This window comes from Kogia breviceps, chromosome X (genome assembly GCF_026419965.1).
Source record: "Kogia breviceps isolate mKogBre1 chromosome X, mKogBre1 haplotype 1, whole genome shotgun sequence".
NCBI lineage: Eukaryota > Metazoa > Chordata > Mammalia > Artiodactyla > Physeteridae > Kogia > Kogia breviceps.
This window is the reverse complement of record NC_081330.1, coordinates 131003360-131028135: the sequence shown is the minus strand read 5'-3', so window position 1 is coordinate 131028135 and position 24776 is coordinate 131003360. Positions and strand designations below refer to the sequence as shown.

The 24776-nt window shown below is 45.1% G+C and overlaps 1 protein-coding gene across 5 annotated transcripts in view; it reads right to left on the bottom strand.

The window, feature by feature from the left end:
• Nucleotides 1-20366, bottom strand: part of NLGN4X (neuroligin 4 X-linked) — a 333213-nt gene extending 312847 nt beyond the window's left edge. For 2 of the 5 annotated variants that reach the window (XM_067023746.1, XM_059050270.2), the window contains exon 1: nt 19636-20149. The gene's annotated coding sequence lies outside the window, so the exon portion shown is untranslated. Of the gene's footprint in view, nt 1-17442; nt 17615-18550; nt 18654-19635; nt 20150-20259 lie in introns of those variants that run through there. The other 3 variants (XM_067023747.1, XM_067023749.1, XM_067023748.1) reach the window with 3 other exon arrangements.
• Between the last annotated feature and the right edge of the window lie 4410 nt (nt 20367-24776).

The following is a 24776-nucleotide window of genomic DNA, read 5'->3' as shown; positions in this document are numbered from 1 at the left end:
TACATGCATATATATACATATATGTTTATACACACATACAGATAAAGATGCACATATAGATAGATAACTAAAATATTAAAATATTCAGATTATTAAAATATTAAAATATATGAAAAATTCCGAGAGAAATTATACAAGCTGCTTAGTGTTTAACCACTGGTTTATGGAACGAAGATTGATGTTTACATTTTTTTTTTCCCCAAACTTCTATATTCCTATAACACTGTTCATCCCTTCTTTGTAAAGAAAATCACCCTGTCCTTAAAATCCCCTTGAAAAGGCTACAGTGTGCTTTGATGACTTATTCATAAAATGGACCCATAGAATTCAAAAGAGAAAGCTTCCTAAGATACACTTAAGCGATAACCACCTGTGTGCGTATTAAAATTTTATATTAAAACCCACACCATAACGTTAAGAGGATGAGATCACTTTTTAAAATATCGATCATGGCGAAAAGATGGCCACACGCCTATGGGCATTTCGGAATCTGACCTCCACGGGGTGCCAGTGGAAGTCTGGTCAGGAATATGTTCCCTCAACTTTACGCCTCCTGATAGAAAAATATTCGGATGAGCTGCGACAAGTCGTGAACCCCAGGCCACTCCGAAGCTGTGGAAAGGGCGCCTTGCTTGCGGCCCAGGCGGGCTACGGATTCGTGCGGCGAGGGGCCGTGTGCAACACTGTGGACTTCGCCAGCCCGCTGAGGTTTCCAGACGGAAGGCGGCCGTTTTGTAAGCTGAATCCCTCCCCCCGCCAGCCAGTGGGGTGAGCAGAGCTGACCCACATTGGCGAGAGTCTCACGCAAACAGTAGAGGCACGTCTGCCACCCCAGATCTTCCAAGAACAGCATCCTCCTCCCACGTCCAAACCCCGGATGGGAGTTTTCCTCTAGCCCTTCTACAATGGAGCATCATTTAGCAACTATCAAAATGAAAAGACTCTTAGGTGTCCAAGCAATGGCGACAAAGTACAGTAAGTAACAAACAGAGTAACAGCAACACGGTATTGGATTGTAATCCTACAACGTAGGTAGTATCCCAAGTATACAATAAACATCCATGAGTCCCGACAGATATAAAGGAAAGAGTCAATGAATCCATAAATGAATGAGGGAGAAGGGGCAGATCTCCCTTGCAGAGGAATTCTAAATGACTGACGTCAATACTCCATCGTCCAAGACATGCAGCTGAACCCCCCCACCTCCCCACCTTGAGGCACTTTAAATGACTGGCTTCCAAACAACAGGCTACGAAAAGGTGAGGGGGGTGGTGTGAGCCGACAGTGGAAAAACCCAGTACCTCGGCCACGGGGTCCAGGTCAACATCGACATGTTGATAGGCTGTGCCCTTGACAGGACGAGAAAGGCAACGGACTGACTCCTGCGGGTCCCCTCCTCCAGAAATGTACCCCAGCCTAAAACATCACACCAACTGCAACTGGGAGACTTCCTACGCAATATCACAAAACTATTAAAATCGTGGAAAACAAGGTCACAGCACAGAGGAGGAGAAGGAAACGTGACGGCTAAATGCACCGTGTTGTGCTGGAGGGGATTCTACGAGAAAAAGGGAGCATTAGGGTAAAAACTGGTGAAAACCACATCCAGTCTGGCGCTTACTTAATAGTACTGTGCCAGCGTTGGTTCCTTAGTTCCAACAGAAGTCCCATGGTAAAATAAGACATTAAGAGGATACGGGGTACAAAAGGCACTCTCTGTGCTTCCTTTACAGGGTGTTTTGTACATCTAGAACTATTTTTAATTAAGTTTATTTTTAAAAATGAAAACAGTACAGGCATACCTCAGAGACAGTGCAGGTTCAGTTCCAGACCATTTGTGTAAAGCAGGTCACACAAATGTTTTCGTTTCCCAGGGCGTATAAGAGTGATATTTATACTAGACTGTAGTGTATTAAGTGTGAGATAGCATTATGTCTTTAAAAATAACGTACAGACCTTAATTTAAAAATAACTTACTGCTAAAAGATGCTCTCACCATCCTCTGAGCCTTCAGCGAGCCATAGCAGTAAAACATCAAAGATCGTGGGCCATGGATACCATCACACACACAGTCATAATGGACAAAGTCTGGAATACTGTGCGAATTACCAAAGTATGACAGAGAGACACAAAGTAAGCAAATGCTGTTGGAAAAATTGTACTGAGAGACTTGCTCGACACAGGCTTGCCACAAACCTTCAATTTGTAAAAAAAAAGAAAAAAAAAAAACCACACACACAAAAACAGCACAGCATCTGTGAAGTGCAATGAAAGCAGGTCTGCCTGTATTGCAAAACTGTTCTAAAGAAAACAGGTTTCTATTTTGTGGAATTAATCAACACGGAAGAATCGGGGTGAGCATTGTAATCTCAGTGAGGCTGCGGGTGCTGACTTCCCACCCTGAAATGTTCTGTCCAAAGGAAAAATCAGCTGGCTTTCACCCTGCAGAATCAAAACCCCATCTAAGCAATAACAACAGACTTAAAACTTTTTAAAAATGCCTCTTACTGAAGTGAGAAAGGATTCCTCTCCAGAGTATTTACTTTAAAGCATCAATGGAAAAACAGCGGGTCTCAGACACAGAGAGATCTTAACCCCTAGCTCTGTGCTCAGGTTCTTAGGTGGGCAAGAGTAAAAAAGCATAAAAGCGCCATGACAAAGCAGGTACACAAAGGTGTGACACTAACACTCCAGGCTTCTTGGACGCACATTACAGCAAACTGTTATCCCAAAATACAGGGGGTGGGAGGGGAGTCACGGGGACTTACCTGGTGGTCCTCTGGTTAAGAATCGGTCTTGCGATGCAGGGGACACCAGTTCGATGCCCGGTCGGGGAACTGAGATCCCACACGCCGCGGGGCAACTACTGAACCTGCGCACCGCAACTAACGAGCCCACGCGCTCTGGAGCCCCAGCGCCGCCACCACCAGAGAGAAGCCCGTGCGGTGCGACAAAGAGCCCACGTGCCACAGCTAAGACCCGAGGCTGTCAAAAAATAAATAACTAAATATTTAAAAACAAAATCATGGGGGTCAGGAGGGGACCGTGTTGATGAATAAAGTAGAAGATTAGGCTCATGGTAAGTCAGCGTCCCCTTATCCTAACGCCCGTTTCCCTTTGGATCAGCTCAAGGATACAGGTGAATCCGCATAAAAATACACATTTAACCAAGTCACTTGCCTACTGGAGAGGCAACAATTGCCCTGGAAACGCCTCGAGGTGAAAAGACACAGACCAGCCCCTGTGAGCGCTGACTCACCCTCCTGCTCTGCCTTCTCTCCCTCCACGTGCAGGTGAAGACCCCTATGTTCACCACAAAGAGGGGGTCCTGGCGCTTTTTGCCTCTAGGACGCTTTGGTTGTCTTTAAAATTTAGGGGATGGTAGATGTTCCTTTCCTCTTGAGTCTATCTCAACGGACCAGAAAGACATGAAGTAGAGAAGGAGAATCCACTAGCGTTTGCACAGATGAAAGATACAAAGTTTTCATCTTGGACAAAACCCTGTGGGGAGGGACTTCCCTGGTGGCGCAGTGGTTGAGAGCCCGCCTGCCGATGCAGGGGACACGGGTTCGTGCCCCGGTCCGGGGAGATCCCACATGCCGCGGAGCGGCTGGGCCCGTGCCCCACAACTACTGAGCCTGTGCCCTACAGCCGCGAGCCACAGCTAATGAGCCTGTGAGCCACAACTACTGAAACCCGCGTGCCTAGAGCCCGCGCACCGCAACGAAGAGCAGGCCCCGCTCACGGCAACTAGAGAAAGCCCGCGCTCAGCAACGAAGACCCAATGCCACCAAAAACAAACAGAAAAACAAACAACAAAAAAACCCTATGGGGAGAGAGGAGACAGCATCCCTGAAAAAGTTTCATCCCTTCCTACAAATGTGCAAAACGTGGCAAGGTGTAATAAACAAGTGCAATTAATTAACGTTTCAAAAAACTGGAGAGGCATTGGGTTCTTACAGATAATAATTAAGAATCAAGAGACAAGGAAGATCAGAGGCAGCTAAGCTGCTTTCATAGCAACTCAGAAAAAAACAAAACAAAACACCTGAGTTTCAAGTAACAAGTTTTGCTTTCAATTCTGGAGTTGTTTTTTTTTTTTTTTCTTGTGTCCTCCCCTAGTTCTTTTCATCAAAGAGGTTTCTCTTTTTCAATTGCTGTGGCACAAAATACAGAAAAGTAGGTTTTGAAAATGAAATTGTGTACTTGGCTTTATTAACGTGTTTGACGATGCCTCTGATTTTACATGCTTCTCATAAAACTGGCAAAAATAGAGATATCAACTCCTGAACGTTCAGGTGTTTAATCTTCATTTCCAGAATCGTGTTTAAAAGTACTGTCCAGCTGTGTGGTTTGGAGATAAATCACTGGACCTCTGTGTGACTCAGTTTCCTTCTGTGTAAATGAATGAATACAAATGATTATTCAGTTTCTTTCAAATCCTCATAACCTGTGATTCTAAGGTATTTTCTTGCTGTATCACAAATATCCCAACCAACTATACTTTTTAAATTTACTATAGGCAAGTCAATCATGGTCTACGCTCATTTTTATATTCCTGGAATTAAAGGTGGATAAAAAGCCATACTTTCCTAGAATCACTGCATATCCTCCGTCTCCCCACCCCATAAGCTGAAACAGCCCCCCCACAAAATGTATAGTATCTGCTTGAATACTGCTTTTAATTTGAAGAGAGGATGTGTTTTCCCTGCTGAGTAGGTTTGGAAGGATATCAGACCAGAGGAGGAACAGGAGGGAGGGGAAACAGCTGTGTTTCGTCTGACCTGCTCCAGTGAGAATCCCAGCACCACTGAGACCCAGAGGGAGACACCTGATCCCCTACCCTGGCCAGGACACATCCGTAGCAACGTGGGGGTAATTGCCTCTGAAGAAAGGCCACCCTCAAGAGAAACCGGAAGGAGTAAGGAGCATCGCTTGGGAATAGATAGTTGTTTCAACACCAGTAAATCCGGGGATGCCCGCCTAGGTGGGACTGAACTCCCCTGGGCTCAGCTCCACACTTCAGGGATGCCCTCCGGCCCCGACAGAGGCCGTGGGTTTTAAGTCTGGGTTGTGCAAGGAACACCTAAGATGCGAGTCATCCACCAGAAGCTAGGAAACAAGCACAGACCAGATTCTCCCTCACAGCCTCAGGAGGACCCAACCCTGTGGACACTGTGCTCTCAGACTTCTGGCCTCCCAAACCGTGAGACCATACATTTCTGCTGCCTAAGCCAATCTGTGGTATTTTGTTACAACAATCCTGGCAAATGAATACAAACACTGTGTTCTTTAATTCTTGAACCTGATAAAAATGTAAATCGCATTTGGGGCATTTTCAAAAGGAGGTTTATCTCCAAAGCAATTTCAATACCCTTCATAAGACCCTATTAAATAAACAGATACTAACATTCCAGTGTTTAAAAAAAGAAAAAAAAAAAAAGACTGGGTTGTGATTTCTCTAAATTAACAGCATACTGGGGGTAGGGGAGGGGAGATACAGTTCACAGTTAAATATAATTTTTCAAATTCCTTCCCCTTTTACTTTTCCTTCAGTGACGTTTAAAGAGAGAAAAGGTAAATACACATCTCGGAATGATTTAGCAATAGAACTGTTAACAGTCAAGTTCTGTCAATACAAATAATGCATTTGGATTTTTCTGCTGATTCTGTTATGGTATATGCACAATGCAGAGCAACTACTGTCTTTTTATTTAAATCTTCAGGAAGACATGTGCCGCGATAAAAAGTAAGCTATTAATATTTATACATATGTCAATATATATGTATGTTTATATAATTTATATGTGTAAATTATATATAGACATACATCTATTGATTTAATCTGGTCACATCTAAATGAACAAGAAATTGGCTGGCTCTACAAAGGGCCAACATGTATCCTGATATTTTATACACATATTGATAGAACTGAGTAATTTCTTATCAATTTGGATGTGATCAACACCCCCAAACCTGTGAAATTAATACACATGCTTACTGATGTTATTTTAATATAATTTTGATAAATTTTAATAGCTGATTCTTGTTATTCATCAAAGGGAGACTTTTCAATCAATATAATCATCACATAAATTCATGGTCATCACTTTATCTGTGAAATTGTTTTAGCAGAATCATCATGAAACACCTCCACACAGATCTGAAGCGAAGCAATGTGTAAAGTACGCGTTTCTCCCCATAACGTGCTGCTGTTTCCATGATTTCCACCATGAACCAAAATTGTCCGAAGACGTGTGCTGAGATGGGATTTTTCCCAGGATAGGCATTAAGACTCTCCTCCATTGTCGTATTTTTATAACGGCTTTATTGTGATGCATCTACAGCTCACCTACCTATCACCCTTTCACTGAGGTTGGTTGGTTTTATGTTCTTAACACACTCAGATTTCTCCCCCATTGTGTTTTGCCGTCATAGCTTCTCTGTCTGATAACTTCCTTTGTCTTCTCATTTTAACTACTATTTCGCTTTGTGTAACTGTTACTTTTCCCTGACCCTTGTATTCAGGGAGAAGGTATTTTCTCCTGCCTGGCCTGCTGGGTGACATCACAGCTGCTAACCCTCAACCCTGTGCTAAGAGGCAAAGATCAATCCATAAGGAAGGTTTTTGCCTTGTGTTCTGTGTTTGGTTTTTGTTTTCAAAATGTCCTCTCCTTTTCCATGGTTCTGCTTCTCCACGGGTTCCAAATAATTTTCTGTACTGTGATCTGAACTATTCCAGTGTAAGCTTGGCTCACGGGTAATGATACAAGATGTAAATGCAGACAGACCCAGCCTGCTAGCTAAGGGCTGGGATACAGGTGCCATCCCGGGCATCTACCAGGACATAGAACCTTCTTTTCCCCAAAGCCCCTGGTTAATCCTCTGATCCTTTATCAAATCATCTCTTTGCTAATTAACCCTAGTAGCCTGTGCTGTTGAAGAAGCTAAAAATTTGAAGGTATGTCATCTCCAGCTGCAATTTATAAAATTCCCTACCTTCTCAATATTTCAGCTCTATGGCCCTAATAATCTTGCCTTCAACTATTTAAAAAAGATTTGAATTAAGTTATTTTCCTTAACACTGGATATAGAACATGAGAAGTTCAACACACACACAATACAACACACAGACACACAGACACACACACACACACCCCAGACGGGAGATTCTGAGAGAAAACTTCTTTGTTGTTAACTTGGAGTCTGGTTCCTGTCTTTTCGTGGCCACCCATCCCCCGCACACTATTTTTCCTGGGGGGCTTCGTCACATGGATAGTACATGAAAGACAAACAACCTGGTCTTGATCTGCCCCATGTCTCAGCCCTCAATCAGTGCTGAATAAGTGAATGAAACGGAAAAAAAACCCAACAAGTTCCTTTTTCCAGATTACCTTGGCAATTTAAACACTTTCAAGTAATCTTAGATCCCCTTACCTCTGTGTCAATAAGATATCATAGAAGCCTGCTATGTGACTCCAGTTAGGTAATTTGGGTAACACGTGTTGCAAAGAATCTCAAATTATGCTACGTCTCCTGAATCCATCAGTGTGAGGCTCTTCAAGTCCTTAATGCGTCCGTTTTCCATGTAAAAGTCAAGACAGGGGTATGACAGGTATTAGAGAGGCTCCCAATTATTTGATCTGGGAGCCTCTCTAAAAGAGAATCCCTTAACGAAGATGTGGTCTATATGCATAATGGAATACTACTCAGCTATAAAAAGGAATGAAATAATGCCATTTGCAGCAACATGGATGGAGCTAGAGATGATCAAACTCAGGGAAATTAAGTCGGAAAGAGAAAGACAAATATCATATAATATCACTCTGTGGAATCTAAAATAATACAAATGAACTTATTTACAAAACAGAAACAGACTCACAGACACAGAGAACAGACTTGGGGGTGCCAAGGGGGAGGGGTGGAGGGGGAGGGAAAGACGGGGAGTTTGGGGTCAGAAGTTGCAAACTATTATATATGGGATGGATAAACAACAAGGTCTTACTGTAGAGCACAGGGAACTATACTCAATATCCTATGATAAACTGTAATGGAAAAGAAAATGAAAAAGATTGAACATATACATATAACTGAATCGCTTTGCTGTACAGCAGAAAGTAACACAACGTTGTAAATCAGCTATACTTCAGTAAAATAAATTTTAAAAACAGACAATCCCTGATTTAGGAGCTTTTGACAAAGACCTTAACTAGCTGAAAAACAGATTACACGAGGGGTGGTGGAGTTTGAGAACATTATCTGTGATTTTACAATCTCTGAGACTCCGGTACATCAGAATCCATGATATTTTTCATTAACACAAAAATGATGAAATGTCTAACTTGCTTATTGATTTTTATAACGACCATAGGATACCATCATTAATTAATGAGGCTAGATCCACTACCTCATGTTTAAACAAACCAATATTTGATGGGCCCTCAATTCTTTGTTGAATCAAAGTAATCTGTTTAAATATGTATTCACTCACACAATTTACTTAAAATGAAAATCAACGTTTCACAAATATAGGGTTTGACAAACTTTTAAAAATATAAGCAGCTAAACAAATAGGGCATGTGAAGAATTCTCTTAAGTTGTCCTGGAAAATCTTCTTTGCCATTTCATTTTGCTATTCTTTCCTGACTGACGGAAAGAATTATCCTCTATCTAGTTACCTTCATTGGTCCTTTAATGCTTTAAGGACCTTTGGGTTCTCATCAGTCAGCAAACAGAAGAAAGTGAGGGGGGAGGGGAGAAGGGGGAGGGAGGGAGAGGAGGGGGGGAGTGGGAGGGGGGAGGGAGGGGGAGCCGGGGAGAGATTAAAGAAGGGAAGTCCGTAATACGTACCAGAAAACGGGAAGGGGTGATACACAAGTGAACTAAATATTTTAACAACTTCTTTATGAATATTCAATCACAGGCAAGGATTTTTGAGGCGGTATATGCCTAAATCATCTCAACATTACCAGGGCTAATTTCCTTCCAAGCTTGCAACTTGGACATGCTCAAGAAAAGTGATGAATGAAAGAAGGAAGCAGTCAGAAGCTAGTTTCCAGAAAAAGATGCGTACACCTCAGCCACCGAATTTCTTTCTTGCCAAGACTAAGGAGCTCCATCCGCGAGCCTGCCATATTGATCTCCCATCTTGAGCAAGGCCACACAGGACACCTAGCCCACAGAATCTAGCCCACATACGCTCAGACGGAGAGCCACGGCGGCCACCACCAGCAACCCGTGCCCGTGGCGGGCAGCACTGATTTGCTGTGGCTTCTGTCCTGCTGAGATAGATTCTTGGGTCTTGTGTTCTAGGCGCAGATCCATCCAGGCAGGAAAGATACAGGGTGTGACGTGATACATATGTTTCCACTGACATGAGGTTGCTTACTAAGTATCAACTAACTATGTTTCAGTGAGGGCTCTAATATGCTTGTTACCGTAGTAACAGTAATAACTCCTCTACTTCACTTGAAGGCGAAGAGGTAGTTTCTGTGGACCCTTAAATGTAGATTGTGGGGACCAGCCTGGAAATGGTCTTACCAGATATGACCCAGTTTCTTCTGGAAAATGCACATCAAACTATCTATTCATCCATCTATATATGTAGTCCCTACTTGTATTAATTATATATATAGATAGATAGATAGATTTCTTATATAAGTTAAATATGTATATATATTATGTAATACACAATTATATTTATATAATACATTACATGGCTAAATGAATTCTTTCCATTATCTATATAAAGGCTCTCCAATGAATCTTAAGATAAAGCATGTCTTGGGACTTCCCGGGTGGCACAGTGGTTATGACTACGCACTCCCAATGCAGGCAGCCCGGGTTCCATCCCTGGAACTAGATCCTGCACGCCACAACTAAAAAACACACACAAAAAAACAAAAGAGATCCCGCATGTGACAACAACAACAACAAAAAAAAACAAAAGAGATCCCACATGTGAGAACTAAAGATCATGCCAGGGCTTCCCTGGTGGCGCAGCAGTTGAGAGTCCGCCTGCCGATGCAGGGGACGCGGGTTCGCGCCCCGGTCCGGGAGGATCCCACGTGCCGCGGAGCGGCTGGGCCCGTGAGCCGTGGCCGCTGAGCCTGCGTGTCCGGAGCCTGTGCTCCGCAACGGGAGAGGCCACAACAGTGAGAGTCCCGCGTACCGCAAAAAAAAAAAAAAAAAAAAAAAAATGTTTAAAGATGATGCCACAACGAAGATCCTGCACACGGCAACTAAGGCCCGGCCCAGCCAAATAGATAGATAAATACTTTTTATAAAAAATAATAAAGTAAAATAAAGCATGTTTTGATGAGTCTTTCATCAGTTATATAAATTGTATGCAAATACAAATATATAAATGCATAGTGTATCCTATATATAGATAACCAACAAGGACCTACTGTATAGCACAGGGAGGTATACTCAATATTTTGTAATAACTTATAAGGGAAAAGAACCTGAAAAAGTGTGTGTGTATATATATATTTATATATATATATATATATATATATATATATATATATCTGGATCAGTTTGCTGTACACTTGAAACAAACACAACATTGTACATCAACTAAACTTCAACTTAAAAAATGCCTAGTGTATACACATAATTATATAAATATATAAATGCAACATAGCAATAATTATATACATACATATTTAAATGAAATTTAGCTAGCTTAGAGGATGAAGTCTTTGTAGCTATGATCTGCCCATAAAACGACCCTGTGTAAGAAATCGCCTTGTGATGCTGTGGCTCTGACTGTCCCGAGACCATCTGGGTCCACACGCCAGCCCACTGACATGTCAGGGACCTACGTCTGCTTGCAGTCTACGTGCCATCCTATTTCCAAAGAACCTGAGCCCGCTGGCAAAGTGACACCCCAGGACGGGAAACCCTCTGGCGTTAATTCACGGCTGCCGTGGCTCTCCTGTGAGCTGGGGTGGGTCCGTGCTTCTCGGTAGGTGCGCCGTGGCTGAGGGCTCCATGTGAAACTGGGGTGCAAAGGGAGTGCGGGAAGGGAGGGACCCCAAACCACAGAGAGACTGCTACGAGCTTCTCAGCTTTGGGGGCTTCCAGCCTCTCGGTGTTCGTGGCAAGTGAACTCTGGGTTTGTCGGCTGTGCTGATACGATGCCCCTGTGACTGCGCCAGGAGCTTTCGATGGCGACAGCCTCTCCACAGAGCCCTACGGACCGAGAGACACAAAGGCTTGCATCGCCTACCAGGCAGATAAAAGGGCTATTTAGTTTCGCCTTTTCTAAAAAGAGTGTCCTGCGTGATCCTTGCAAAAACTGGCAATTTCTCCATCCCAGTATGTAACCTGGAGGAACGTGGATGGACATAAAAGGGCAGCGTGTTATCCCTCCTACCATATAGATTATTTCACCCTGGACCTGGACAATGATATCTTGTAAGAAACTCTTGCTCACATCCGAAGAGAAAGCCTCAAGGAAAGCTGGAGAAAGCAGGTGCTCGCCCCTCAACATACACTCTCAAATTATCTAGGTCTCAGTGCCCTGTCATAAACCATCATGGAAAAGAACATGGAAAAGAATGTGTATACATAGGTATAACTGAATCACTGTGCTGTACACATGAAAGTAACACAACACTGTAAACTGATGTCTTTCCCCTCCAATGAAGAGTCTTTTCAGGTCCATCTCAGGTAACTCACATCATGAATTTTCTAATATCGCTTGCGTTTGGTGAATGATGGAGAGAAGAAATGGAAAATGACCAAGACAAAAATCCCGTTTTTCATTTGGGTACTTTGTTTTTTTGTTTTGATCTAATGTGTTGCCGTGGCTGAGAAAAAACATGTGATGCAAGAAACTGCCCTTGTTTACGCTGGCGCATACGGGCTACCTATGTGTATAAACATACACAGACACGCTTCCCTTCTCACCACATGCTTTTAGGCCATGATGAGTGAGAAAAGCAGTTAACAGTGACATACTTGATTTGCTTGAAAAAATGTGCTTCCTCAGACTCACAGATACAGAGGGAACAAACGAGTAGCCAGTGCAGAGAGAGAAGGGGGAAGGGGCAAGATAGGGATAGGGGATTAAGAGGTGCAAACTACCCTCCTACATGCCTTCGGTGGGAATGGAAATTGGTGCAGCTACTATGGAGAACAGTGTGGAGGCCCCTCAGAAAACTAAAAACAGAGTTACTACGTGAGCCTGCAACCCCACTCCTGGGCATGTGTCTGGAAAAGACAAAAACTCTAATTCAAAAAGACACATGCACCCCAGCGTTCACAGCAGCACTGTTTACAATAGGCAGGGCATGGAAGCAACCTAAACGTCCATCGACAGATGAACGGATAAAGAAGACGGGGTGCACGTATACAAGGGAGTATTACTCGGCCGTAAAAAAGACTGAAATCATGCTGTTTGCAGCAACACGGATGGACCTAGAGACGATCATACTAAGGGAAGTAAGTCAGACAGAGAAAGACAAATATCATGTGATGTCACTTACATGTGGAATCTAAAAAAAAGGATACAAACGGGGCTTCCCTGGTGGCGCAGTGGTTGGGAGTCCGCCTGCCGATGCGGGGGACACGGGTTCGTGCCTCGGCCCGGGAAGATCCCACATGCCGCGGAGCGGCTGGGCCCGTGAGCCGTGGCCGCTGGGCCTGTGCGTCCGGAGCCTGTGCTCCCCAACGGGAGAGGCCACAACAGTGAGAGGCCCGCATACCACAAAAAAAAAAAAAAAAAAAAAAAAAAAGGATACAAACGAACTTATTTACAAAACAGAAACAGACTCACAGATGTAGAAGACAAACAGAACACACTTTGCTGCGCACCTAAAACTAAAAGAACGTTGTAAATCAACTACACTTCCATTACAAAGAGGTACAAACTCCCACGTATAAGACAGATAAGCCACAAGGGTACAGTATACACCACAGGGAGCTAGAGTCTTTATTTCGAAATACCTTTTAATGGAGTATAATCTGTAAAAATATGGACTCACTATGCTGTCCGCCTGAAACTAACAGAATTACGTAAATCAACTTAAAGTTTTTAACAATGAGCTCACTGCTGCCCACCACCTGGCCCTTTCACAGAGGGTACTCGAGCGGGAAGAAACTGAAAACACTATAGGAACTCCATCTCGGGGGGGGGGGGGGTTCTGGCCTCCACACACGCACCTCCCCGATGCCCCGCACACCCCCATCCCCACTGGCTGTTTCTGAGACCACAGTTTGACGCCGCAGGCTGAGTAGCCAAAGCCAGCGGACCGTCAAGGTCACATAATCCACGGGTCTAAACCAAACACTGGTGACGTTGATAGACGAAACCCGGAAAACGACACCAGGTGCAAACCCCACTCACGGCTGTAAGAACACAACCAACGAGATCTTTTCCATGCTTTGCAAAAATAAACAGCGACTCACAGTAATACACCTCTCATCGCTGCCCATCACAGTTTCTTTCACTCTGATTTTCTTTTTTTTTAAAGGATCCAAAAGCTTAACCAACTTTCTTTTTCATGTAGTAAAATCGGAGGTGAAATTCCCCATTTCAAAGAAGTGCTCTTGGCAAAATAAGACTTCTTCCCCCAACACCGCCCCCCACCCGGAAAAAAAGTTCCAACCAGCCAAACAAAAGCAAAAATGGTTATCAAAGGGGAAAGTGTCAGAGGGATAAATTAGGAGTTTGGGATTAGATAACACACCACTGCATATATATATATATATATATATATATATATATATATATATATACACACAATAGATAAACAATGGGGGCCTCCTGCAGAGCACAGGAAACTACACTCAATGTTTTGTAATAACCTATACGGGAAGAGAATCTGCAAAAAGAATATACACATATATAGGTATAACTGAATCACTTTGCTGTACGCCTGAAACACAACAACTATACTCCAATTAAAACAAAAAAATGAGAGATGAGTGGGGATGAGGGTGGATGCCTGCAGAAACCTAAGAGAGTCAATTTCACAGAACGCAAGAGTAGAATGGGCGCCGTCAGGGGCAAATGGCGAGTTACGAATCAAAGGTCATAAAATTTAGATAAAGCAAGGTGAGTATCTTCTAGATCTTCTGTACAATATTGGACCTACAGTCCACAGGACGGTACTGTACACTTAAACATGTGTTTAAGTGTACAGGATAGTGGATTCTCGTGTCACATGTTTCTACCACAAAGCAATAAAATAAAAAAACACACCCTTGGGAGGACGACTTCGACATCGAAGGACTTCATCACCCAGTCAGGGATTAGCCTCTGGAAACCAAAATGGTCACCGGGATCAACACATCAAACCAAGAAGGTCCAGCTGCCATCCAAGACAGAGCGCTCCGTCACCTTGGTAAATCACTATTCATACCACACACATTTTAAATAAAACCACCAAACAAAACTGTGGGTTCTTTCCCTTCATTTGCAGAGAGCTGTGAAAGCACATGCCATTTCATCGATACCATCCTGAAATAAAGATCTGCCTCCAGTGAGGCCCTGCAGGGTTTATTCTTCCTCACTTCTTCCCTAATACGACTACTCTTTTCTCCTCTGGGATCAATTCAATAAAACCTCACCTTACTATACATTTCACGTTTGTTGGGGTTTGGTCCGTGTTCGGTCAGGCACCCCTTTTGGGAGGTGCGGGGGGGAGGGGGAGGGCGGGGGCTGGTGAGAGAAGATGCTCATTCTGGAAACTGGCCAATTTCCACCGGCAGGTGGCGCTCAGGGGTTCCACACACACCTGGGGCAGGTGATCTCAACACTGAATGTCTGAAGTCTGATATCGGAGCCCTAAGTGGCCTGGCTATGCTCCACTCCTGTGCTGATTTTACGAGCCCTTTATTTCCTTTTTGTGTCGTATACCCACCGCAGACATGAATCCTTCTCAGAGATATGTGTCCAAAGCCTATAAATGGCCAACCTCAAACTTCTAGGCGGTCCCACTGTTTTTTTCTCCCTTATTCATTTGTCCTACCCTGCCCGTCCCCAGGAAAAAGGAGGAAGGGTTTCCCACCCCGCCACTCACTCACGGAGCACAGAACAGAAGAGGCTTTGAAAGGCCAAATGTAGCTTGTTTAGAGAAAAATGACAAAACTGGAAAATATTCATGGCGTGAATGGCCCACGAATGGTGTGGAGCCCACAACAGACGACCTAATTGCCTAGAACCACGTGGGCTCTATTTTGAGGTTCTCACTGTCTCCCCTTATCCGGCCCAAAGCGGAATAGCTGATTTGAAACTGGTAGCTGACAAGTTTCAGAAATCAGCTGTCGCTACGTCCAAGGCCTGGTCTGTCTTAGAATTTTTTAACATAATTAAGCGGAAAATGAAGTGTCTCTTTTGAAAAGATACAGTATCGAGGATATTTTTTTTTTTTTAAATTGGGCAACTGACTTAAACTAAACCCTGAGCGTATTTTTCTCATTTGGGAATAAATGTACACTGTTAAGGGTCAAGAGCATTATAGAAAGTATACAGTTGTGGTTGATATATTAAAAATCTGTTTCTTACCCTTGACTTTCACATACAAAAATTCAGCTCTCCTCGGGTTTGGAATTTAAGTATATTTTTAACCAGAGAAGCCTGTCGTCAGAGTGGCGGCATTAAAGGACTTTAAATATTTTCATACGGTGGCCTCATTGGAATCACATAAATTCTGTCAACAGGTTGCACTGTTGACAGTACCTAGCTGTGCAATAAAGGTTTAGAATCTGGAGTACCAATTAAAACGGAAGAACAGTAAAGCCACGCCAGACTCTGTGCACTTGAATATTTACTTTTGTGAGAACCCTCTCTGGGTTTTTTTGTTGTGGTCCAGGCATCAAAGCACATATTCTAAAGAGTTCTTAAAGAGAAGCCTGCACATTCTGAAAGCAATGTAATGTGTATAGAGAGGAAACACTCTCATCTTTGTACAGAGACCAAGAAGCTTTCCACAAATTACTACAAAGGAAAAAACATGAAAAGGCCAAGTTCAGAAATAAAGAAAAACCCCACATACTTACTGCGGGTCTACATTCCAGCCCCCCCCCCTCAAAAAAGAACTTTTATATTGCCCACATCTATTCACTTGTAAATTTCATAGCAAGGAAATACCTGCTTTATCTACCTTATGTAGCAAATCGTCACTTATCAATTGAGTATCTTATATCTATTTTTAGATTTGGGTAAAAATTAGCTGGGTTTAGGGCCAAATGTACATTCAGCACTCTTTTTACTTAGGGGAAAAAAGAAATGCAAAGGAAAGCAACAATTCTTCCACCAAAGAATAACGTGTCAAAACACCTTGAAAACGGCATCAAAGCACAGCCATTAGTATGAAAATGCAATTATCATTAACTCCCTGCTCGAAATCATTCCGGTTTCCAAAAAATTAAACCTGTCATTTTAATCCAGTAATTTAAAACTGATGAAGTAATTTTCCACTTGCTACTTATTGGCCCTCATGATTTTCTTACATGTCAAGGAAAATATTCTTTAAAATTGCCATATATATAGATATAGATAGAGATAGAGAGATCTCCAAGTACATTTCTTTGGGTAATAGAATATTGATTCTAGAAAAAATATATAAATATCTGCAGAGGCCTCTGTGAGATTCTTAGGTTCTTACTTTAGGAATGCATTTTTTAAATCCACATTTTTAAAATCTGGAAATAAGGGATGAATGCAGCCATGTGCCCCTACACACACACACACACACACACACACACACACACACACACACACACACTTTCTACTGCATCTGCACAGGGAAATCTACCCTGAGGCTTTCCAAGGTTGGCTGTTAACCTCTTTCCAAAGCCCACTCACTAAAGGCATGAAAAATTCCCCACCCCCTCAATCTGCCCCCAGAAAGATGCAGATTTCTGTGCCAAAGGACCCTTTCTCCGGGCTCTCTCATTCTCTAGGAAAAACGCTAAGCATCGCCATTCAAACCACGCCGTTCTCTTAGCAGCTGAGGTTGCTTTGTTCTGATGCAAAGTCAGGTCTTGAAGCCCCGGTTCATTTCTAGCTGAAGCAGATACCTACCGACGATGCCTTATGCACGCACTCCTACATTGCCTGCAGAACCCTACACAAACTGGAAATTCTGCTCCCTCAGGATAACTAAGTCTCCCCAAACTTTCTTTTCTTTTTTCTTTCTTTTTTCCTCTGCGCCCCGTCCCTCCAATCGTGGTAAAAGGCTGACTCCGAAAAGGAGCTAGCTCATACCACCTCGCATCACAAAACAGTTCAACGGAGCGCGCTCAGGATGTGGAAGCCGGGTCAGCCAGGGCATGCCTTCAGGCAGCCTAGGCTGTGAGCACAGAAAGCCGTTTCCCCGCAACTGACCCAGTAGGAAGAAAAAAAAAAAAAAAAAAAGAAAGAAAGAAAGAAAGAAAGGAAAGAAAAGAAAAGAAAGAAATCAAAGGAAAAATCCACACCACCACCTTGTGGATTCTGCTCGCAAGCACAGCACCTGCCGAGTTCGATACCCGCCACCGGACACACCTCACGCCAGAGCTCCCGAGTTGGGTCCCCAGGACGGAGGGCGGCGCGCGCGCGCTCTCGGCTTCACTGCGGACGCGCGCCCCCGGCCCCCGGCGCGGCCTCCTGCGCCCCGCCCCTCCCGCCGGCCCCGGAGAGCGGCCTCGTGGCTCCAAAAATAGACGGAAAGGGGCCCACACCTGCTGGTCGCTTCTGAGAAGGGAGTCAGACCAGAGGAAAACCCGCGCCGAAAAAAAAAAAAAAAAACAAACCCCAAAACAACAGCTACGAAACAGGAAAGGGAAAAGGGGCGGCAGGGAGGGAGGCCAAAGACGCCCTCCGGGGGGGACGTCCGTGCCCAGGGCGGCCCCGGCCGGGCCCCGAGGGTGCGCGGGGGGACCCCCGGCTCCCGGGCCGCCGCTTCGGGCAGGAAGGGTGCTGGGTCTGGCGGCGGCAGGGGACACGGTGCGCAGGGCGGGCCCGGGGACGCGCCGCCCGGGAGAGCGGGCGCAGAAGGCGAACCTACCGGCGCGCGGAGGCGCGAAGAAGCCGGGGCGGGGCGGGAGGGAGGGAGGGGTGCGGGCGCGGACGGGCGGCGAAGGAGGGGGCGTCTGGGAGACCGCAGGGTGCCCGGAGCGGCAGGCAGGGACGCCCGGGGGGCCGGGGCCGGGGTGCAGCCGAGACCTCGGCCTCTCCTCCGGCCGCCGCCCCCGCACCGTCTGCGGCCGAGCGGGACGCGGGTCAGGCCGAGCCGCGCGGGGAAGGGCGGGGGGCGGGCGGGATCTGAAGCGCGGGACGGCTGCGAGCTGCGGGGTACGGCGGGGGGCGGGGGGGACGGAGCGAGGGCGGGGGGAGGGTTGTCCGTTACGTGGCCCAGCGCTCTGCGGGGGGTCCGCGCATCCGAACCGAGTTCCCGGACCTCCGCCCCCCGCCTCCGGCGAGAGGCCCGGCCCGCCATGCGCCCCGCGGGCTGCGCTCCCGGAACGAGGGTTCTCCGCGGGCACCGACGGGGGTCCGCACCCCCGGAGACCCCGGCTAGGGCGCCCGGCGCCGCTCCCCGCAGCTACCAACTTTTGTGGTCCTCGGGGAGCAGCGGGCAGCGCGGGGACGGTGCTCGGGCGGCAGCTGCGCGCCCCGCGCAGACGTCCAGGCCAGACCCCAAGGCTCCCGAAGCAGCCAAACCACCGGACCGCCCTCCCTCCTCCTCCCGCCCCTCCATCTCCCGCCGCTTGCCTTCCCACAGCCCACGCGCACGGGGGGAGGGCGGGTGTGGGTGGGGGGGCCGGTGGCCCGCTCCCCAGCTTTGCAGAAACGGCGCTAAGCTAACTCGTCTTCACCCGGGGTCTCCGGCGCGCCCGGGTCGCTCCCAGCAAAGCCCAACCAGGTCCTAATCAATCACGTGCGTTAGTTCGTGCATCACACAAGCCGTCATCTTATCCAAGGCCAACAGAGGAAGCAGGGGAAGAAAAATTCGCTTAATGCAAACCCAGCCAAGCCTGTTTTCCTTTTTTCTCTCTGGTTAACCCCCAAAAATGCACCCCGGGAGGTGGCAGCTGACAGTTTCCTTCAAGAAGAAGGAGGAGAAAAAAGCCCGTGATGGCTCACAGTTTCCAGAAGTGCTCCCGGCTTCCCCGCCAGTCCTGCTTTGCAGAGATCTGGCACTTTGCTCTTTCTCTCCCTGTACTGCAGATGTATTTTTTTTTTCCTCCTGCGTCCGCCACACTTTTCTGTTTATTTGTATGTAACACAGCGCTATTTTGTAAACACATCACACACGGCCCCAGAGCCGTTCAAATAGCTGATGGCAGCAAAATGCTTCCAAACCACGGTGGTCCCAATTTTTTTAAGTCATAAGAAAAAAACAATGTACTGTTTCTGTAGAGATGTGCACGAAGCTTGCACAGGACACGCCGTACATATATGTCCACACTCCCACCCACACCTAAGAAACGGAGCGACCGATGGAAGAAAAAGTCCTATCCAAATTTTCAAAATTAAAAAATTTTTTTTTTTTTTAATGTCGGATGAAGTGGAGAGCAAACGTTAGCAGTCGGGCTGATCATCTTTTGCTGGGAAGCACACATGAGTCAAAACGTTAAATAGGCTTTAAAAAAAAAAAAAAAAAAAACCCAGACACATCTTAAAACGGCACCTACCTTAGCCGTGGAAAAGCTGCATCGGCTGTGTTCTTTTCATGCATCCAGATTTTTCCAGGGACCGAGGCTATGATTCAGGAGGATGTACTAAGTCCAAGCGCCTTGGCTTTCTCGAATCCCAACTGGATTTGCTCCCCCCGAAGAAACGCGAGGACCACCGACACTGCCGTTTGCAGGAAATTCGTTGTTTCTGTCGTAGTCTGATGGGGAAGAAGAAACAGGAACACAGTCGGAGCAGCGTTACGTCTGAATAAGAGCTCTGTATGTAGAGACAGAGACCCGTCTGCAAGAAAAAGAGAGATTGAAGCGAGAGGTCCTGATGGCTCCCAGCTCCCCCTCTGCTATTGGACCAAACTGAATGAAATTTACAAAGCCAGCAGCCAATAGATCCCCGCGGTCGGCCCCATCGCTACAGAAACCACATCCACGGCTACAAGCGCATGCAAAGAGCAGCTAATCCCAGTGCAAACCAGCTGGAACAGAGAGATTCCGGAGCCGCCGGGGTGGTGGAACAGGTGAGCGCGCGTCTCACTGGGCCACCGTGCCAGAGCGCACGGGAAGGCTTCCCTGCCCTCTCCAGATACCCTTCAGAGACACCACATACGCCGCCGTATTTGCAAACACCTTTAACCCTTTAAGGCTATGATATCCAAGGGTGAGTGCCAGCAGTGAAAGCTCTTCCCCGGGTGTCAGGCTGACAAATGTGTTACTGTTTCTGGATCGTATTCGGCTTGTACTGGGAAACAGGGATAGACAGACAGACAGACAGACAGATAGATAGATAGATTAGCAAAATTAGAATGAAGACCTGTAAAGGACAGAATCTCTTTTATGCCCAGGTGATGGGTTAATACCTTTTGGGTTTTTTTTTTTTTTTTTTTTTTTTTTTTGGCTGCGTTGGGTCTTTGTTGCCGTGCGTGGGCTTCTCAATGTGGTGGCTTCTCTTGTTGCTGAGCACGGGCTCTAGGCGCATGGGCTTCAGTAGTTGTGGCGCACGGGCTTAGTTGCTCCACGGCATGTGGGATCTTCCGGGACCAGGGCTCGAACCCCTGTTCCCCTGAACTGGCAGGCGGATTCTTAACCACTGCACCACCGGGGAAGCCCCTGTTTGTTTCTTATACAGTAGTGGTTTTGATGAATAAAATATTGAAGAAGTTTCTAGCATCTGCCAGTTCTACTGAAATACCCCTCTTCACTTCTGGGATCCAGGATTTCATCTTTTCCAGCCAACTCAGAATTTGGCAATAGGACCTGGTATTTATCACTGGGTTAGAGGGAGCTGGCCGTCAATTGCGTGATGTCTGAAGCTCCTCTCTGATAAATCAGGGAAGGCTACAGAGGGCTGCGGCAGTCTGAACAGATTCTCAAACCAGACTGCTTGGGTTCAAGTGGCATATGATCTTTGCTGTGTGTTTAAGCACTTCGTCTGGGTTTCCGCCTCTGTAACGTGGAGAAGACAAAAGTAATCACCTTGTGATATCCTTGTGATGTTGTATGTGATACAGGACTAGGCATGCAAGAAGCTCCAAATAAATGTCTGCTTTTCTTAACCTTATTTCACAGGCCTGTGGACTTATTTATGGAAGGAAAAACATAATGTCTTCTATCCATAGGACATCCTCACAATTGCTTCTGCATTAGGCAGCAAACTCAGGCATCCAATCTGCTGTCATTATTTGGTGTGATGGCACAATTAGGGATTCCTCGGGAGTTTTAAGAGAAGGACTCTTGGAGAACATGGCCAATAGTGGGGACGGTGGTAAACACTGATTTAGGAGACCTAGTTTCAGATCAAGTGTCTTAACCCTGCTAGCTTTAACCCATTGGAAAGTCTGTTAGGTTCTGTGAACCTTAGGGAACAGATCCTTTAAACCGTGATTAAAACAGCTCTCTGTGGTTCCTTGGGACAGATAAATGAGATAATAGGCACGAAAACACACATCACCAAAAAGATGTCTATATATATCATTACAGGTACAGAGAGAATGCTATTTTCATCACTGTTATACATACAATATATATACACAAAATAGATTTATAATCTAATAATAGAAGAAACATACATGTTTTATATAAATATATATTTTTCTATCATTTAATAATTATTTAAGATCCAGTAACATACTAGTATTGCTAATAAGTAGAGTTTTCCCCAAAATTAGTAACACACATAACTGTAGACACAAAAATATATAGATAGAGGGAGTGAGAGGGAGAGAAAGGGAGAGAGAGAGAGAGAGGGAGAGAGAGAGAGAGAGAGAGACGGAGGGAGGGAGGGAGGGAGAGAGAGGGAGAAAGAGACACCTATTCTTCCCAAAGTAGAGTTTAGAAGCAGAGACTTGAGTTAAACACCATAACTTAGAGCAGGCCAGAAAGTCACTGTCTTTGCCAAGAAAGTGTGAATTCACTGATTTATTTATAAACTTATCAAGTATCTCTTGAGCACAGGCATAATTCTAAGCACTAAAAAGGCATCTGTGAGTAACACACATCCATTTATTTTTGAAGAAGCATACAGTCTAGTGGATAAGGGAGCCAACAGCATAAGAAAAAAATGATCACCAGAAGATGTGAAAATACCTATGATGTATGAATTCACAGGCATCCATGCAGATGGAAATGACGGAGAAAACAGTCTCCAGAGAAAGAGTGCTCTCAGCAGAGGAGGAACCGTAGCAGAGAAGAATAAACCTGACTCGCTGTTCATCTAGTCCGTCAGCTCTAACCTTCGTGCTCTGCTGTCTGTGCTTAGGCTGGCTCTGCACCTTTTGCAAAAGAACGCTGTGGACAGCCTGAAATATACATGACAGCACATTCTCAAGGCTCTGCCTCCCAGGCTTGACCATTAAAGGCATAATAAAAAGTTGCAGAACAGAAAATAACAATTGTGGGTTGTTCCCTGGCGGTCCACTGGTTAGGGCTCAGCGCTTTCACGACCGTGGCCTGGGTTCAGTCCCTGGTTACGGAACTGAGATTCCCACAAGAGGTGGCCCGTGCAGATTAAAAGCAAGCAAGCAAGCAAGTAACAGTTGTTCGAAGTTTTCTTGGAACATTGTATTGTGACCACAACCAGCCGATACCTCCTCCTGTTTTAGGAAAGAAGCAGCCTGGATTCTATTCTAACTCCAGTCAGATGATGCTTTGGGACACTTCTCAGTCTCCTGGTTTCCCGAATAAAGTCCTTATTCGTTGCCCCAACACTTCCTCTCTAGATTTATTGGCCTGTCATGCGGTGAGCAGTGCAAGCTTGGAATGGGTAACAGAATGGTAAATAAACATGCATCAGGTGCAGAAGTTGGGGGGAGAAACATGGAAACAGCATGGATAAAGGCACAGCAGCAACAACCTGTATGTGGCGATGCTGGAATACACAGGGTTTGGTGTGGGCAGGGTAGAGAGTGTGAAAAGAAGAGAGAGAAGACGAGAGGGTGAAGAACTCTTCTGAGACCTATTCATGGAGGGTCTTGAATACCATGCTGAAAGGCTGGAACTTATCCAGCAGGCAGTGGAGCACCACCAATAACATATGTTAAGCAGCGGGTAGGGGAGGAATAATCAGATTTATATTTTAGGGCAATTGCTCTGGTGGCAATGAGAAGAAGGGGCCAGAGGACAGAAAGCAAAGGTACATTTTCTGAGACTGCTGCAAGGATGGATCCTAGAGAAATGAAGTCCTGAGTAAGAGGGAGAGAGAGAGACAGATAGAAAGAGAGAGAGGAAGGGAGGGAGGGAGGGAAGAAACAGAAAGAAAGGAGAAAGAGAAGAAAGAGAAGAAAGAAAGAAAGAAAGAAAGAGAAAGAAAGAAGAAAGAAAGAGAAAGGAAGGAAGAAAGGAAGGGAGAAAAGAAGAAAGAAAAGGGAGGGAGGAAGGAAGAATGACCCTGTTGACATTTTTTTTAAGTACTTAAAGAGCCAGAGTATTATTTTAAGAAAAAGTGAATGTATACTTTTATGAGTTGATAATTTCCCCTAATCCTGACTTCGTCACATAATGCCAAGAAAAGCAAGAACCCAACTTAACCATTGGGAGAACAGATTGTACGATAATACAGCAAAAAAAAAAAAAGAAAAAGAAAAAAAAAGTTATAAAGTTTTAAATCCGGGGTTCTTGGAAGAGGGAGTTCTTCATGTTTCCATTTGAAATCTAATGATGGAGTGTGGTGAGTTGGGGAGACATGTCATAAAAAGGTATTAAACAGTAGGGTCCAGAGAAAGACCCATTGCTAGAGGGGCTGGATTTGATTCACAAGAACAGGAAGGAGACGGAGAAATCATCTATAAAGTACCATAGCTCTCCCTCTGGCGAGTGCAGCAACCTTGAACGATTCTAACCTACATTCTGAGATAACGTTCGTGTTCCCAAGGGCCTGACACGCTCAACCCTAAATGCAATACTGCCTAAGCCAGGCAGAGGATCAGGCAACACTAACTCATATTGGGTCTATCAGTACAATGGGAAAAATAAAATAGAACTATGATTATGTAGGATAATGATTACTAGTGCAATACTAATACATACTACTTTGTATTAGCACACACTGTTGGAGATACAAATATGAATAACCTGTAAGGTGCCTAAAGTCTAAGGCAGTGATAAATCAGGCTCTTCGATTAGTAAAATCCAAGGAAGGAGATGGTCTGTGCCATGTTAGAAGCATATGAGAGGCACAGCAGGCTTCCTGTAGGGATGATGAGAAAATTCTTCGGAGATAAACAAGGTTTCCACGGGGAACTGGAGAGCAGGGGTGGGGAATCCCTCCAAATGAACAAAGTCTGGGGAAAATAGAAAAATAGACATGGAGTAGGTAGGGGCTCTGAAAGTTGAAGGTACCTAACTGTGAGCCAGGTAGCTTGTTTAGCTAGTCTCATTCCATCTTACTTTATACTCCCAAGTTTCCCGAGACACCTTGTCCTTTCAACGATACAAAGTAGACTTCAGACCAGTTGAACTTGAAGTATCATGAATTGCAGGTTAATGTCAATCACTTAAATGACGTTTTCACACACTAGTTTACTAGTATGTACCTTTTCATACATGTTAATATCATCATAGAAATTTAGTTAGAAGAGACACAGAGATGGACCCCATTGGTTTTGTTGGTGAAGTGTTTTCTAAGCTTTAAGGAGAGTTGTTCAAGTTTA